Genomic DNA, 13,537 nt, shown 5'->3' with positions numbered 1-13,537 from the left:
TTAAAACAGTTGGGTCAAAAATGACCGATCTTTGACTTGGGTTAATTTGACCCAACTTTATGGCTTGTTTTATACAAAATGACCCAATTTATTTTGACCCAAGTAAAGGATCTGACCAATATTTATGAGTTGAGGAGAAGACCCATTTCTTGACTCTTGATCGGTCCATTTTTGATCCATAATTGGGTTATTTTTTATCCAACCGTTAGTGTAGGTTTGCCCCGCCTTAGCAATGCGCTTGACGGCGACTGTTTTACAACTAGCATGCGTCTGCGAAAACAGCTAACCTTTGCCTTGCCCGCCTGCCGACCAACTCTTGATTTCAGCAAAAGCGTCCCCGACCGGCAATTAATCGACCGCCACTGCAGAGCAGAAGTCGATGCGTCGACTAATCCCCGGTTCCGTTCAACCGCTAGCTTTGATAAATAACCTATTGCCGTGTTTCTATTCCTGCACATCATGTTCCTTGTAAAACTACTGACGTAAGTTTTGCTCTCCAGTCAGACATATTCCAACATTTTGTCCCCCTCAGTGATGAATGCGCACGATCCCATGAGCCTGTGCCGGTGTGAAAAATGACCGCTGTCCACGTTCCTCGCTCTGACATGTTTAAATTCCACCTCGTCATCCGTCACCGGGGCCTGCGTCTGCTACCTGATGCGGCAAAAGAGGTCGGGCCGACGGGAGACGTAAGAAGGGGAAACCTTCCTTGGGCCGGCCTTTTGCCGTAGCAGCGGGTTGACGCGCCGCTGTTTGACTGATTATAAACCCAGTCGTCACTGGCCAGTCTCAGCGCCGGCTTTAACTGCTGGGGACGGACGGCGGGCTTTAGCGGATGAGCCCGTCGTAGCTCATCCTGGCTGACTGGAGGACGTGTTTACACAGCGTTCGTTTAGTCCCTCTTGGTCGGTGTCAAGTGTGTGTCACGCACGCGCAGGTATGACGGCGCAGTCGTCAAGTGGAGGAGTTTACAAAGCGGTGTTTGAGCAGATGGTGCTTGACTTGTGCATGACGGTCCGACATTATTATTCGCAAGAGCACACCTCGCAGCGTCCCGTGTTCCTACCGGAGACTTTGATGCAGGAAACAATCAGCTTATACTTAAACACACTGTAAAGGGAATTCAGACATTAGTTTCTAAAAAAAATAGGTTACGCACGTTGGAAGGTAATTTTTGAAAATGTGTAAAGATGAAGAACAATGTAGTGCTGAATTGTGCACTCTAAGAACAGTTGGGTCAAAAGTAACCCAATTATGGATCAACGTCGCACCTGTCAAAAGTTTGACGAAAGCGGGATAGTAATACTTTCTCTTTTACACCTTTTCAAACCCGTATATTTGGTCCTATACATGCATATCGGTGCACCTTCTTTGAAACTGAACAAGCAAGCTTAACTTGAATACATTGATTTCCCTGCTGCTGATTTCTTTTCTGTCTCTGCACCGAAAATGGAACAATAAATTTTGCTTGTATAAAAAATGTGCATGTCTGGTGGGCAATCCACCAGAAATACAGTAGCAGAGGTAAGAAAAAAAAAACGTGACGACGCAGGATATATTATATGAATATAATTTAGTTTATTGACCATACAAAGTTAAATGTATTATTTGTGTAATGACGTCCGTGTGTCGCGGTTGGATCGTGATATGTGTACGGGAGTAACTCCGATTACAATAAACTCAATAAAGTCACTGATATTCACCTATCGTGCTTTGCTACTATTCTATACATTTTTCATTTAACAGTAATTCCACAAAAATTACCCGACTTGTTCCTAACATATGGTACGGTTTTTACATTACTTTTCAACTTTGATTTCATTAAATAGTTTCCTTTAATCCTTCAGTGAAAATGCATAATCCAAAAATTTGTCAACTTCCCATGAAACCGAGGTTTGTGTGTGGCCCAAGGTTTTATTCATTCATGGATAATCAAATGTGGGACTCGTCACTTTTGCACTCCATTTGGACTTCTTCTTGTCGTGCGTGCGTGCGTGAGTGAGTGTGTGTGTGTGTGTGTGTGCGTGCAAACGGCATGTTGTAAGGATGGATCAGTGATCATGTTTTAGAAGCTACGCTCTCTCTGTCTCTCTCTTGCTCTGTGAATCGGAGCAGTTTTGCGACCGCAGCCAAAACCACATGAGACCAGCAGCCGTGACGCAAGACGCACGCCGGCGAGAAGCCTGGGAAAAAAAAGTGTGTCACCGAGAGTGCAGCCGAGTCAACTTCCTCCTCACGTCTGTTACTGAGACGGGAAGACCTTTAGGTGTCATTGTAGCGGCTATTTTGAATGCATACAAACGACCTTCTACCTGGCTGGGTTATTCTCCTCTATTTTTATTTTATTTCATATAGATTCCATAAAATCTACAACTTTTTAAGTTTTAGACCCATAAATATTTTTCTGAATAAATTCTTATGTATGGAAATTGAGGCGCAAACAAAATAGGAGCGCTAGTAACGCTTAGCTGGCATTAGCACTGTAAACAAGCTGACGTTAGCCATGGATGCTACGTTGTTAGCATGGTTTATTATGTTGTGATAACACTCAAGGTTAATGGTATGCCGTTTTATTTTTTTCAGATCAAATTAAAAAGAGGTGATAAACATACCTGTTGATCAGAAATGTTGCTAATTCCACTCTTCTGAATCCTCTCAGCTGCCTGAAGTTTGCTAGTCTTGCCCACTTGTGAGCAAATGTGGGATGGGCATTTTCCAACTATTTCAGAAAAGCTCCATGAAGGCCAAGCTAACAATTTAGTGTTAAGCTGCTAGGTTACATAAATAAACCAACATTACTGTTTCACGACTTTTGAATTGGAGTGATATTAAACTGCTGGTTTACTTCCACTGCTTCTGTGAGGTACGCAGAGGAAATCGTTTTGCTGCGGAGGATGTGGAAAATATAAGAAGAAGAATGCTACTGTAGCAGTTCACTTCTGAGGTGTTTTCTTTGGAATAGTGCAATTCCAGAACTGCGTTCCCTCCGCAAATCACAGGGGATCATAGCGTTGTAAAATCTGGTCATTTGTGTGCTCTCGTGCTTGTCAAGTTCATGTTTTTACAGCTTAGTGGGCACACTCGTTCAGTTCCGCTTGTCTTTTTTCTGAAAATGGGCGGTACAACATAAATTTCATTTTTATTAACGTGAATGGAGGTGTGGTGCTGGTGTTGGGCCTGTAGTCATGCTGGGGTTATTTCAAGCTAGTTGGATACATGAGGACATGCAGTAACTTTCTCCTCCAGGTGTTACATTATGCAACATTAGCATCAGTCACAATAACAAACACTGCATGAAGCGCTCTGATTTGCTTATAAGATTATAACACTTTACTGAGTGAGGAAATATTATTCATTTACTGTATTGTTTTTTTCAATTGTTTATTTATTATATACTTTTACTGGGCTATTAAATTTAGCATGTATTCATTCATAATATATCCCCTTCATTGGCCACGGGATTATACATATATACTGTACATACATATATAGGGATTATTTCTTTATTTATTTGTTTGTTTGTTTATTCAATGATTTATACATTCATTCAAACCTTTAAGATGTACTGTAGCTCTTTGTGGGAAATAAACTCTTCATTATTGTATTGGTACTTAATTATTTTTTTAATTTAGCCCTTTAATGAGCAATTTATTTATTTATCGGTACGTGTTTGTTTGTTTGTGTGTATGTATGTATTTATTTTTATCGACCCTTGTGAGGCATAAGCGGTTCAGAAAATTATACCATTTATTCATACATTCATCTTATTGGGGAAAAGTATTTTTTTCCATTTGTAAATTATCATCAATTCCTTTAATTGGAAAAGCACCAATTGTATTTATTTGTATATTTATTGATGAAAATAGCCCTATGTACAAGAATTTTTTTTTTTTTTTTTGCAAAATATTTTTTGATTAAGTTTTAGTTTTATTTATTTGTGATATTATTAATCAGAATTAGTATTTTTTTTTTTTTTTTTAGAAAATAAGAAAAAAAAAGGACGAAAATGCCATTTGGTAGAATTTATTGATGATATTCCACTCCCGTCCTGTAGTGGGTGCCAAATGGCTCTTATGGGTCACTTAGCCCCAATGCAACTGTAACTACAAAAAGTGATGATGACCTTCGTACAGTTTAATCCAGATGTGCACTGAAGTTTTATGGATTCTTTGTTTGGGCCTGTGCAGCCCCCCCCCCCCCCCCTACAAAGTTGTGTAGAAATCGATTTTGCTGCGTGTGCATGTGTACGTGGTAAATGAAGTCGACTGAATTCTCAAGAGTTTCGTAGTTCATGTTGTGTCGAAAGCGCTCACAGGGTCTGCCAAGCTGAATGCAAAACTTTGGCCAACTCACATACATACAGTGAAAAGTACCGACAAGCGGATGAAGTGTTTCACCTTAAGTCCAAACGATGAAGTCATGAGAAGTTTACCGTGAGGGCTGGCTGGTGAACTTGCAAAATGATCCCCCCCCCCCCCCCCCAAAAAAAAATAGCAATTTCACAGTTGAGGGTCACGTACAAAAAAAAAAAATAGAAATGTGTAGTTGATACACATTTCTTGTATTTAAGTGTTTACCATCCAGCATCATGAAGTACTTTAATGCGGACTCTTTCAAATTTGTCACATGCAACAGAATGATGTTAAAAAGTGAAAATCAGGGCGGGGTACCAGTGGACGGTGAACTAGCGGTTAGCAATTCCGAGATTCTGGGTTTGAATCTTCTGTTCTCCCCATACGTGAATAAGAGTACGAATGCCATTTCTATCTATTCCGTGTGATTGGCTGGCGACCATCCCCGAGTGTACCAGCGAGTGGGAGCGTCAGGCTCTGCTGGTACTCACAGCTGCTCCACGTTGGTCTTCCAGAAAGAGTTTTCAGCACGCCGGCGCTGGTCTGCTTACGCTGTCCTCCCTCTCAGCTGCCCCTCGTCATTCGCAGCTGGGTTCCTTTGAAAATGTGCTCGAGACAGTGAGGAAGTCTGTGGCCTGATTCTATCAGAGCGTTTGGATTCCATTTGGGTGGCGAGTGGCCCTCAGAAGCCAGCACAATTAAACTGGCCTCTAAGGTAGCCACAAATACGCTAATTTGAACATTTCCATAGCCCCAAATCAAGACTATTTACTGAAAAATGCACCAATTTGTGTACCTATCCTTGCATTTTTGTTCTGTAACGCCCTAAGTTGCCGCACAAATGCCCTGCTCCTTCTAAGCTACTATGTTAGCAGAGATGTAGCTAGTAGTTAGCGTTAGCCACCGGCTGATAGCTAGCTGGAAGATTCCAGTGGAGGTCCAAATGGCGGGTGCGGCTCATTATGGGTGGCAAACTTCTCAAGATGATACCGACAAAGGTCCAGATCGCTAACTCCAGTGGAAAACGTCGCACCCCCATTTGTCAGTGGGAGGTCCCGTGTGTCCAAGGAGGGGCGTGCCAGTCTATTGGTGCTCCTGGAATGTTTCTCTTTGCTCGCTGCGAGGGGTTTCATGTTCAAAGGAAATTCCCCCGAAAACCAGCGTGAAGTGTGTGTGCACGTTTTTGTGTGTGATTTCCTGAAAGTTGAAGAATTGTGACTCAATGCAAAAGGGAACCAAATGTCCCAATCAAGAGAGAGAGAGAGAAAATGGAAAGCCAAAAATGACATTTGAGCATCTTGTGGCAGATGTGCTGCTAAATCAATCGAGTGCTTGTTTTGGCACTGGGACAAAATCACTAAACGTTTGAAGAATGGTAAGCATAATCATAATATTCATCCGAAAGGAATAGAGTTCTTGCTGTGGTAAAAAGACTAAACACTCCCTTGAAGTTGTTACAGATTGCAAGTGCAAATAAGGGTCTGCATTTGTTATCTTACCATTAGCATCAAGAACATAAAATATAAAATGCTAATATTAGTTTTTTGGCCGTAGCATCATAATGAAAAAATAGAGTTCTTGCTTTGGTAAAGACACTAAACAGTTCCCTGACTAAACATGGTACCTGCAATTAGCTTAGCATTAGCTTCAAAAACCACAAGGCAATAGTAAATAATATTAACATTAATCTAAAATGAATAGCGTTCTTGCTTTGGTAAAAAGAAAAAAACAATCACTTGAAACTGCTACAGTCAGTGGTACAAATGGTTAGCTTAGCATTAGAATTAACAACATGTTATGAAAACTAATATTGCTTTTCTGGAGCAGCATTTTGAAAAGTAACAATATTGTGTAAGAGTGGAAGAGAGAAAAATAAATCCTACTTCAGTCAAAACTCCCTGGAAACTGCTCCAATTGATTCCAATTGTGGCGACTGCTATAGTTAGCATTAGCTTAAAGAATATGCTAAGCAATGGTAATATATTGTTATGTATATAATATCACAACAATGACTGAAAGAATATTAAGATCGAACATTGTTCACTTAGTTTAGCTCAGTATAAGCATTTAGATGCTAAGTAAGACTAATACTGTACTGTATTATTTTTAATGGCGCAAGCATAGTAAGGTTGTAATATTAGCACGTTTGCTAAAAGCTAAAAAAGCTAAAAGCAAAAAAATGTTGACAGCATGACTGCCTTTAAATAGCTGCAACTACGCCATCTTCACCAATTATTAACATTGTTCTCAGTCACTTTGTATTCTCGCCTGTGACTCATCTTTTCCCCTCCAAAAATGTTCCACTGCGTTCAAACTTAGTGTTGTTGTGTATTTTGATATGAGTGGTACAGATCGAGATAAGAAGCGGCCAAAACGGCCTCGGGAGTCCGCCGTCACGGACGTCTTGCAGGCAGGCGGGAGAAAATGTTTCCAGAGAGGCCTCGGAGAGTCAGCTGTGTATATATTCAGTGGGGATCTGAAAGTGGCCGTGTACCCGTCCTCCCTCGCCTCCCACCGTCCTCCCTCGCCTCCCACCGTCCTCCCTCGCCTCCCACCGTCCTCCCTCGCCTCCCACCATCCTCCTCTCCTGTGTGCGTCTCAGGGCAGATTTCTCCCACAGTTGGGAGCGCTGGTTTGTGTGGCGGCCTGTTTATACTGGAGCGTGGACTTCCTAGTGGCAGCCTGCACCTATCTAAACATCCCCCCGGCCGCTGCTCTGTGTTCCCGGCCTCACACTGCACTCCCCCCTTCCCCACTCTGCCCGCCTTTGCTCCCCTCCGCAGCCTCCATGTGCGCTCTCACGCCCCTTTTCCGCTTTTTCCTCTTCTTCCTCGAAATGCGGTACTGTAGTACTATTGCATTTGTGGAATATGAGTTAAGAAGCAAAATCCACTCATTTTTATTCATCTCAGTGGGCGGCCATTTTCACACTTGCTGTCGACTTAAAATGATGTCACAGTTGCTCAGAGCTACTGTTAACTCATTCACTGCTCAGCCGTGATTGGTCGTTACCTGAGCCTACAAAGGCATAGGCCCCTTTCACACTGCCCATCACAGTCGTCTGGTTTGCTGTTTGTGTGAAAGGCGCTGATAGAAACTGGGGAGGTGGAAGTCAACCATCGATTTGTTAAAGGCAAATTCCAAATCTTCAATTACAAATCTGATGATTTAATTTAACTTTGCCTCGGAGTACATGTTTTTAAAATCAAATTAATAAAAATGAACTTAAAAAAATTATTTAAAATGTATTTAATTAATTATTAATTAAAATGTATTAAAGTAATTATTAATTTTAAAAAATTAAATTAAAAAAAATAATAATAAATAATAATTAATAAAAAAAACTTTAATTTTTTTTTTTTTAATTTTAATTAAATTATTATTAAATTCTTATTTTTTTTAAAGAAAGGAAGGAAGGATATGCTCTAAATATGTACATACAGCAGTTGCCTTTCACTCTCTTATTAGTATGCGTTTTTTTATATACAAAGCAGTGATTAAATTGCAAAATGCATGTGTATAAATAAACTTAGTCTTCTAATTTTATTACTGTAAATCCCTGAGTTTTCGATGCAAACATCCTACTGGATGTGACTGACATATGCCACACCCCCTCGCCCCCCTTTGGCCAATGAGAACGCGACAAAGTGCCTAGCAACACAAACACCAAATCAAACAAAATGAACATTGCTGCAGCTGCTGTATTAGTTTCTTTGTGAAATCTGATAATTAATCCCCATTAAACTTAATCTGTAACATTGCTGTCAGAAACCCCCTCGCACGTTCCTTTGTTGCATTGTAATTGATTGCTGAGCAAACTGTTTTAAGAAACAACAAATATAAACAGTTGCAAGCTTTTTATTAGCATTGCAATTTTCCAAGCTGTCACTACCCACGTCAAATGGAAATTTATGCTGATAATTTTCCAGGAAGAATATATCAGCATACTCATGGTACGTTTTCACACCAGTTGTCGTTCCTCTCTCTACAACTCTGGAATCAATAAATGCAATGCCAGCATGCATTATTTTCTTTCAAACAGTAAACCATCAATGACACTGGTTTGCGGCCATGCAAAGAATCCAAAGCAGGCCAAACTGTGCAAAGGAAATAAATCATTCTAAAGTATAGAAGCTCAGAATTTCATGACATTCCGTATTGTTTTATGTGATTCATTAAAAAAAAAAAAAAAAAAAAAAAAAAAGACCGCAGCAACCAAAATGTTTCACATTTTCACTGGTTGATTAAGAAAATTGTTCAAGTTAAAAGTGGACAATGCTAATCTAGGATTTTGTGAAATGTGTGATTTTGCAATGAAACCTGTTGACTTGTCTTGATGGATGTGAGATGAATGTATTTGGTGGGGGGGGGGGGGGGGGTTGGTCACCTGCCCGGTGGAGGCCCACATTTGCCACCAAAATTGTGATGCTGCCGCACCGCTCACAATCGCAAATGAGCACCACAAAAAAAAAAAAAAAAAAAGTGTTTTCAACACATGCTGATGTCAACCTCAGGGGGTTTTTGAGTAGCGGTATGAAGTACGATGGCAATCAGTCAAATGGTTTCTGGAGAAGTGTGCTTCATATTTCCTATTCAGGTCACATTTCAGTCAAAGCCGAAGAGCGGCTGACCTCAGCGGTCCCATGAGCCGCACCCTGTGAGCCGTTGGAACTGCTGACAAGGATGACATCATCATGGTGATAGCGCTCAGAGGCGCTTGTTCGCATGTAAGACGCCTCCTTTTTGTTTTTGTTTTTATATGGGTCATTCCAGTTTTGGAGGTCAGTAGGCACCAGCATTTTTGAGAAACGCACCATATTTGGGTTTGTTTTCAGGAAAAGCAGCTTATAAACCATGTCATTTGATTGGACCAGCTCAAAAACATAAACCGTACTTTTATATGAGGTATTTTATTTGTCATGTGCTTTACTTTGCTGTGTTTGGCCAAATATTGTTACGGATACCTACAAACCCAATTCCCAAAAAGTTTGGACGCTACACAAATTGTGAATCAAAACTAAATGCAATTATGTGGAAGTGCCAGAATAGAACTTAGAGAACAGGTCAAAAGTTGAAACTGAGCAAATGTATCATTTGAAGGGAAAACTATGTTGATTTTAAATTCCATGGTGTCAACAAATCTCCCAAAAATTGGGACAAGGCCATTTTCACCGCTGTGAGGCATCGCCTCTTCTTCTTACAACAGTCCGCAAACGTCTGGGGATGGAGGAGACAAGTTTCGAAATAGGAATGCTGTCCCATTCTTTATGATGCGCCAAATACGTGAAAGAAGTGGACTGCAGGCTGGCTGACCATTTCAATACCCGGAGCCGTGATGTTGTAATCGGTGCTGCATGTGGTCGGGCATTATCGTGTTGATAAAATGAAAAATCTTCTCTGCAAGTGATGATGCCTGAATGGGAGCGTCTGTTGTTCTCCGATCTGAATATACCTTTGTGCATTGACGATGCCGTTCCAGATGTGGAAGCTGCCCATGCCACACGCACTCATGCAACCCTATGGAACAACTTGGGTTGTCCTTCAAATGATGCATGTTCTCAGTTTAAACTTTTGACCTGTCATCTAAGTTCTATTCTGAACAAAATATTGAAATTTGGCACTTCCACTTAATTACATTCAGTTTTGTATAGTGTCATAACTTTTTGGGAATTGGGTTTGTACATTATAAAAACATGAAGATAAATTACATTACATGAATCCTAAGTTAAATTTGACTCTTACGTCAAATACAGCAACAGGGTTGCAAATCAATGCTAATGTTAGCGTTTTAGCTTAAGTGTACTTGCTAGCTGTGTTAGCAGCTATGCTAACTGGTCAGAACAAACTTAGTTAGTTAATAAAAAAAAAATGTAAAGTCTTTTTCTGATATGAGTAATATATATATATAGCTGAATTTGCTTATTTTGGTTGTATTGTCTGTTAATTTTTGTGTTATTATTATTGTTAACATTAATACTAGTAGTAGTAGTAGTAGTAGTAGTCGGACGCTTTCTAGAATAGCAGAAGCAGGCTGTGGTGCAACACAATAGCACAGCCTGTTCCTTCGCCTCAGCGCCTCGGGTTGGTGTTCATGTTCGCAGCACATTTTGCGCATTTCTGCCTCCAGGCTAATGCTGCATTCCAAAAAAAACTGGGAAGTCTGAAATGTCTTTACTCCGTCTAGGAAAAGGCAATGGAATTCCACTGGAACTCAAGCTGGAGCCTATCCCTGCTGATTTTGGACGAGAGGCGGCGTACACCCTGGACAGGTCGCCAGCCAATCGTAAGGCACCTGTAGACACATTTGCAGTCACATGTGAAAATGGTTCGACTTGTGATTTAAGTTGCTAATCGCTTTTTTACACATAAATAATCACTAACTCGTTGGGAAAAGTCGACAACACTTAATCTGCTTTTGTAAAATGGTTTCATGCTCAAAAAAATCATTATCAGCATCAATTAATCGCCAAGATGTAGAATGCAGTATTGGTGTGCAGCGTTTACGTTGTGAGGAATGTCCAAATTGAAGCTCGTGGCCGGACAAAATGTTGTATGAGTGAAAGCGCCGCCGTTGCGGCCGTTGACAGATGAATGACTCTTAATTAGAAATCCATAACATCCTGCCACATGGCCGCCTTAACCCCGGCGCGCTTCCTGCTCTGGGCCGGCCTGACGACAGACACTTGCTCCTTCCGTCACTCAAAGCCAGTGAGTGTCTCCACCAGTGCCTTATCGACACGACAACCCCCCCCCCCCCACCGCAAGCCCCCTCCTCTATTTGTAGCCACATAAGACATGCGTGTTTGTGTGTCATTCGGCTCTTTTGTGTCTGGTTCACAGCTCAATTGTCTCTATCGTTTCCTCTGGGGGGGCTGCATGGCTGGGGGGGGTCCACACAGATTTTCTCAAATTTCTTGGATCAATAAACTTTGACACTTACTAAAGCCAATACTGGAAAATAGCTTTTTTTTTTTACTTTGAATTGGGCTCATTTGACCCCGGCATGTTTAAATATCCAAAAGGGCCCAAAACGAAGAAGAGTTTCATACCTAAAAATGGCTTATTTTTGTTTATATTTCTTAAACTCTCAAATGGGCCAATTTGACCCGCACCATAAGATGAGGTTTAAATAAAAATGGTATAAAACAAATATATTGTACTGTATTTGACAATTATACTGTACTTGATTAAAATAGTGAATGGACTGCTTTTTTTTTTATATAGCGCTTTATCTACACAATATGGTGCACAAAGCGCTGTGTAAAAATCCTCACATTTACCCATTCACACACCGGAGGTTCACTGGGAGCAAATTAGGTTTCAGTGCCTTGCTCAAAGACACTTCGACATGATTACAAGGGCTGAGGATTGAACCCACAACCTCCCGGTTGGGAAACATCCACTGCGCCTCGAGATAAAATAAAAATAAAAAAGGAAGAAGAAAATATTTTCCATCCCCCCCCCAACTGTCACAACTATAAAAAGGATCATCTGTATATTAAATTGTTTTAAATACACAAGGTAGATTGGAGCAACAGGTTTATTATACATATTATATAAAAGTCTGCACTTTTTTAATGTGATTTATTTTGCGGCCCCGCAAGCTCCAGCTCGCAGACCCCAGGGTGTTCCCGGACCGCCGTTTGAGAACCACTGCTCTACCACCTCCCCCCCACTGTCTGTACCGGCCCAGGGCACGGGTTGAGCAAGTCCAGGGAGCAGCGCTGGGAATCCAGATGATAACACAAGTTGCAGGCCTGCAGGATTCTCCAGGTGCCAACTCGGAGGATACACAGCAGCAGCAGGCCGGGAGAGGATCTGCTGTTCCCATTAAACAAGACATAATGGACTTTCACGAGACATCATGAGCGCTTATACAAAAGCCTAATGGCCCTGCTGCAGCGTGTCGGCATGATTATGAGGCGAATAGCGTAGTGACGGGGGCGCCCGTGCCCGATGTCTCTCACACTGCTGCCTTGGTTATTTCCCACAAGTTTGTATGTTGGTGTGGGGGAAACGACAGAAAGGTGTCACAACACTCTCAAATGCGCAGCAACTCACAATATGGTGAACTTCTGCGGCTGTTGGTCTTGATGGAAACAACATTTTTGAGGGCCGGGAAGCGCAAACTGCCTTTCAGCGAGCAACCACAAGCTTTATTGTCACAGCGTGAACTGGAAATATGCAATTCATGCTCACGCAATTGTGTTTCCCACACACACAACAACAATGGTGGACGACTGCGCTGCAATTGTGGCTCGCACAATCGATAGTTTCCTTTCATTTTTAACTGTGTAGTTACAGTCCAAGGTCACTCGGAGGAAAATGTTGTCATTTTATTGACCGGCGACACAATGTAGGTCAATGTGGACTTGGAGTGTCTAATGGAAGATTCACATTGCACAATTTAAGGGGGTTACAGTGATTGGATTTAATCTGCAAGTCATTTATCATGAAAATGTTCTTAGTGGTGAACAACAAGTCCGGTGAAATTGTTTTGTGTTTGCTGCAGGTTACAAATTGCCGGCATGGTGATGAAGCGCTGCCTCCCTGAGTGAAAATACAATTGGCTAGTCGTCATGGTAGCAAAAGCCGTACTTGCCGTTGGTCCGGAGTACAAGGGGGGGGGGGGGCGTGGTGAGTAGTGGTGAGCCTCATTTGCATGAGACAGGACCGCCTTTTCAAAACAGGCTAACTTCCCACCTTTAAGCCCTTTTCACACTGCACTCGCTAACGTACTCTCATGCAGTTGTAATGTCACAAGATTTGAATATGAAAAACTCTTCTAGTTAATCTATAACAATCAAACAAAAAACAGCTAACTAATGGAGGCTTCTTATACTGTATAGCCAAACTAGTTTATTGTGCGCTATCCGTCAATATGTCATGCCGGGACCAGTATAAAACAAGAGCCCAGTTTTAAGTCATAATGCTAAGCTAATACGTTTATAATGGTCCTTGAATAAACTCATGAAGGAGGTATCTCACTTAGAGGCAAATGCTTGAGAATGTTTGCAATTGTAGCAAATGTTTTTTCATCAGGGTTTGTAAAATGTTGCAAATATGTTTTCAAGACATCCACAAACAGTACAGAGTATGTTAAAAAAAAATCTTGAGGACAAGAAATACTGTTATTGGCAAGTAAAACTGTTTGCAACCTTTTACAACCTTTAACAAACCCTGAT

The 13,537-nt window shown here is 41.2% G+C and overlaps 1 long non-coding RNA gene across 4 annotated transcripts in view; it reads left to right on the top strand.

Annotated features, from left to right (window-relative positions):
- The window catches only part of LOC144052677 (uncharacterized), a 55,051-nt gene extending 42,108 nt beyond the window's left edge, over positions 1-12,943 (top strand). For 3 of the 4 annotated variants that reach the window (XR_013294267.1, XR_013294265.1, XR_013294269.1), the window contains 3 exons: positions 8,950-9,079; positions 10,537-10,635; positions 11,957-12,943. This is a non-coding gene — a long non-coding RNA (uncharacterized LOC144052677). The remainder of the gene's footprint in view (positions 1-8,949; positions 9,080-10,536; positions 10,636-11,956) is intronic. The other variant, XR_013294268.1, reaches the window with a different exon arrangement.
- The last annotated feature ends 594 nt before the right edge of the window (positions 12,944-13,537 follow it).

Source organism: Vanacampus margaritifer, chromosome 5, assembly GCF_051991255.1.
Source record: "Vanacampus margaritifer isolate UIUO_Vmar chromosome 5, RoL_Vmar_1.0, whole genome shotgun sequence".
NCBI lineage: Eukaryota > Metazoa > Chordata > Actinopteri > Syngnathiformes > Syngnathidae > Vanacampus > Vanacampus margaritifer.
Note: the sequence above shows the minus strand (reverse complement) of the source record. Positions and strands in the feature narration are given on the sequence as shown.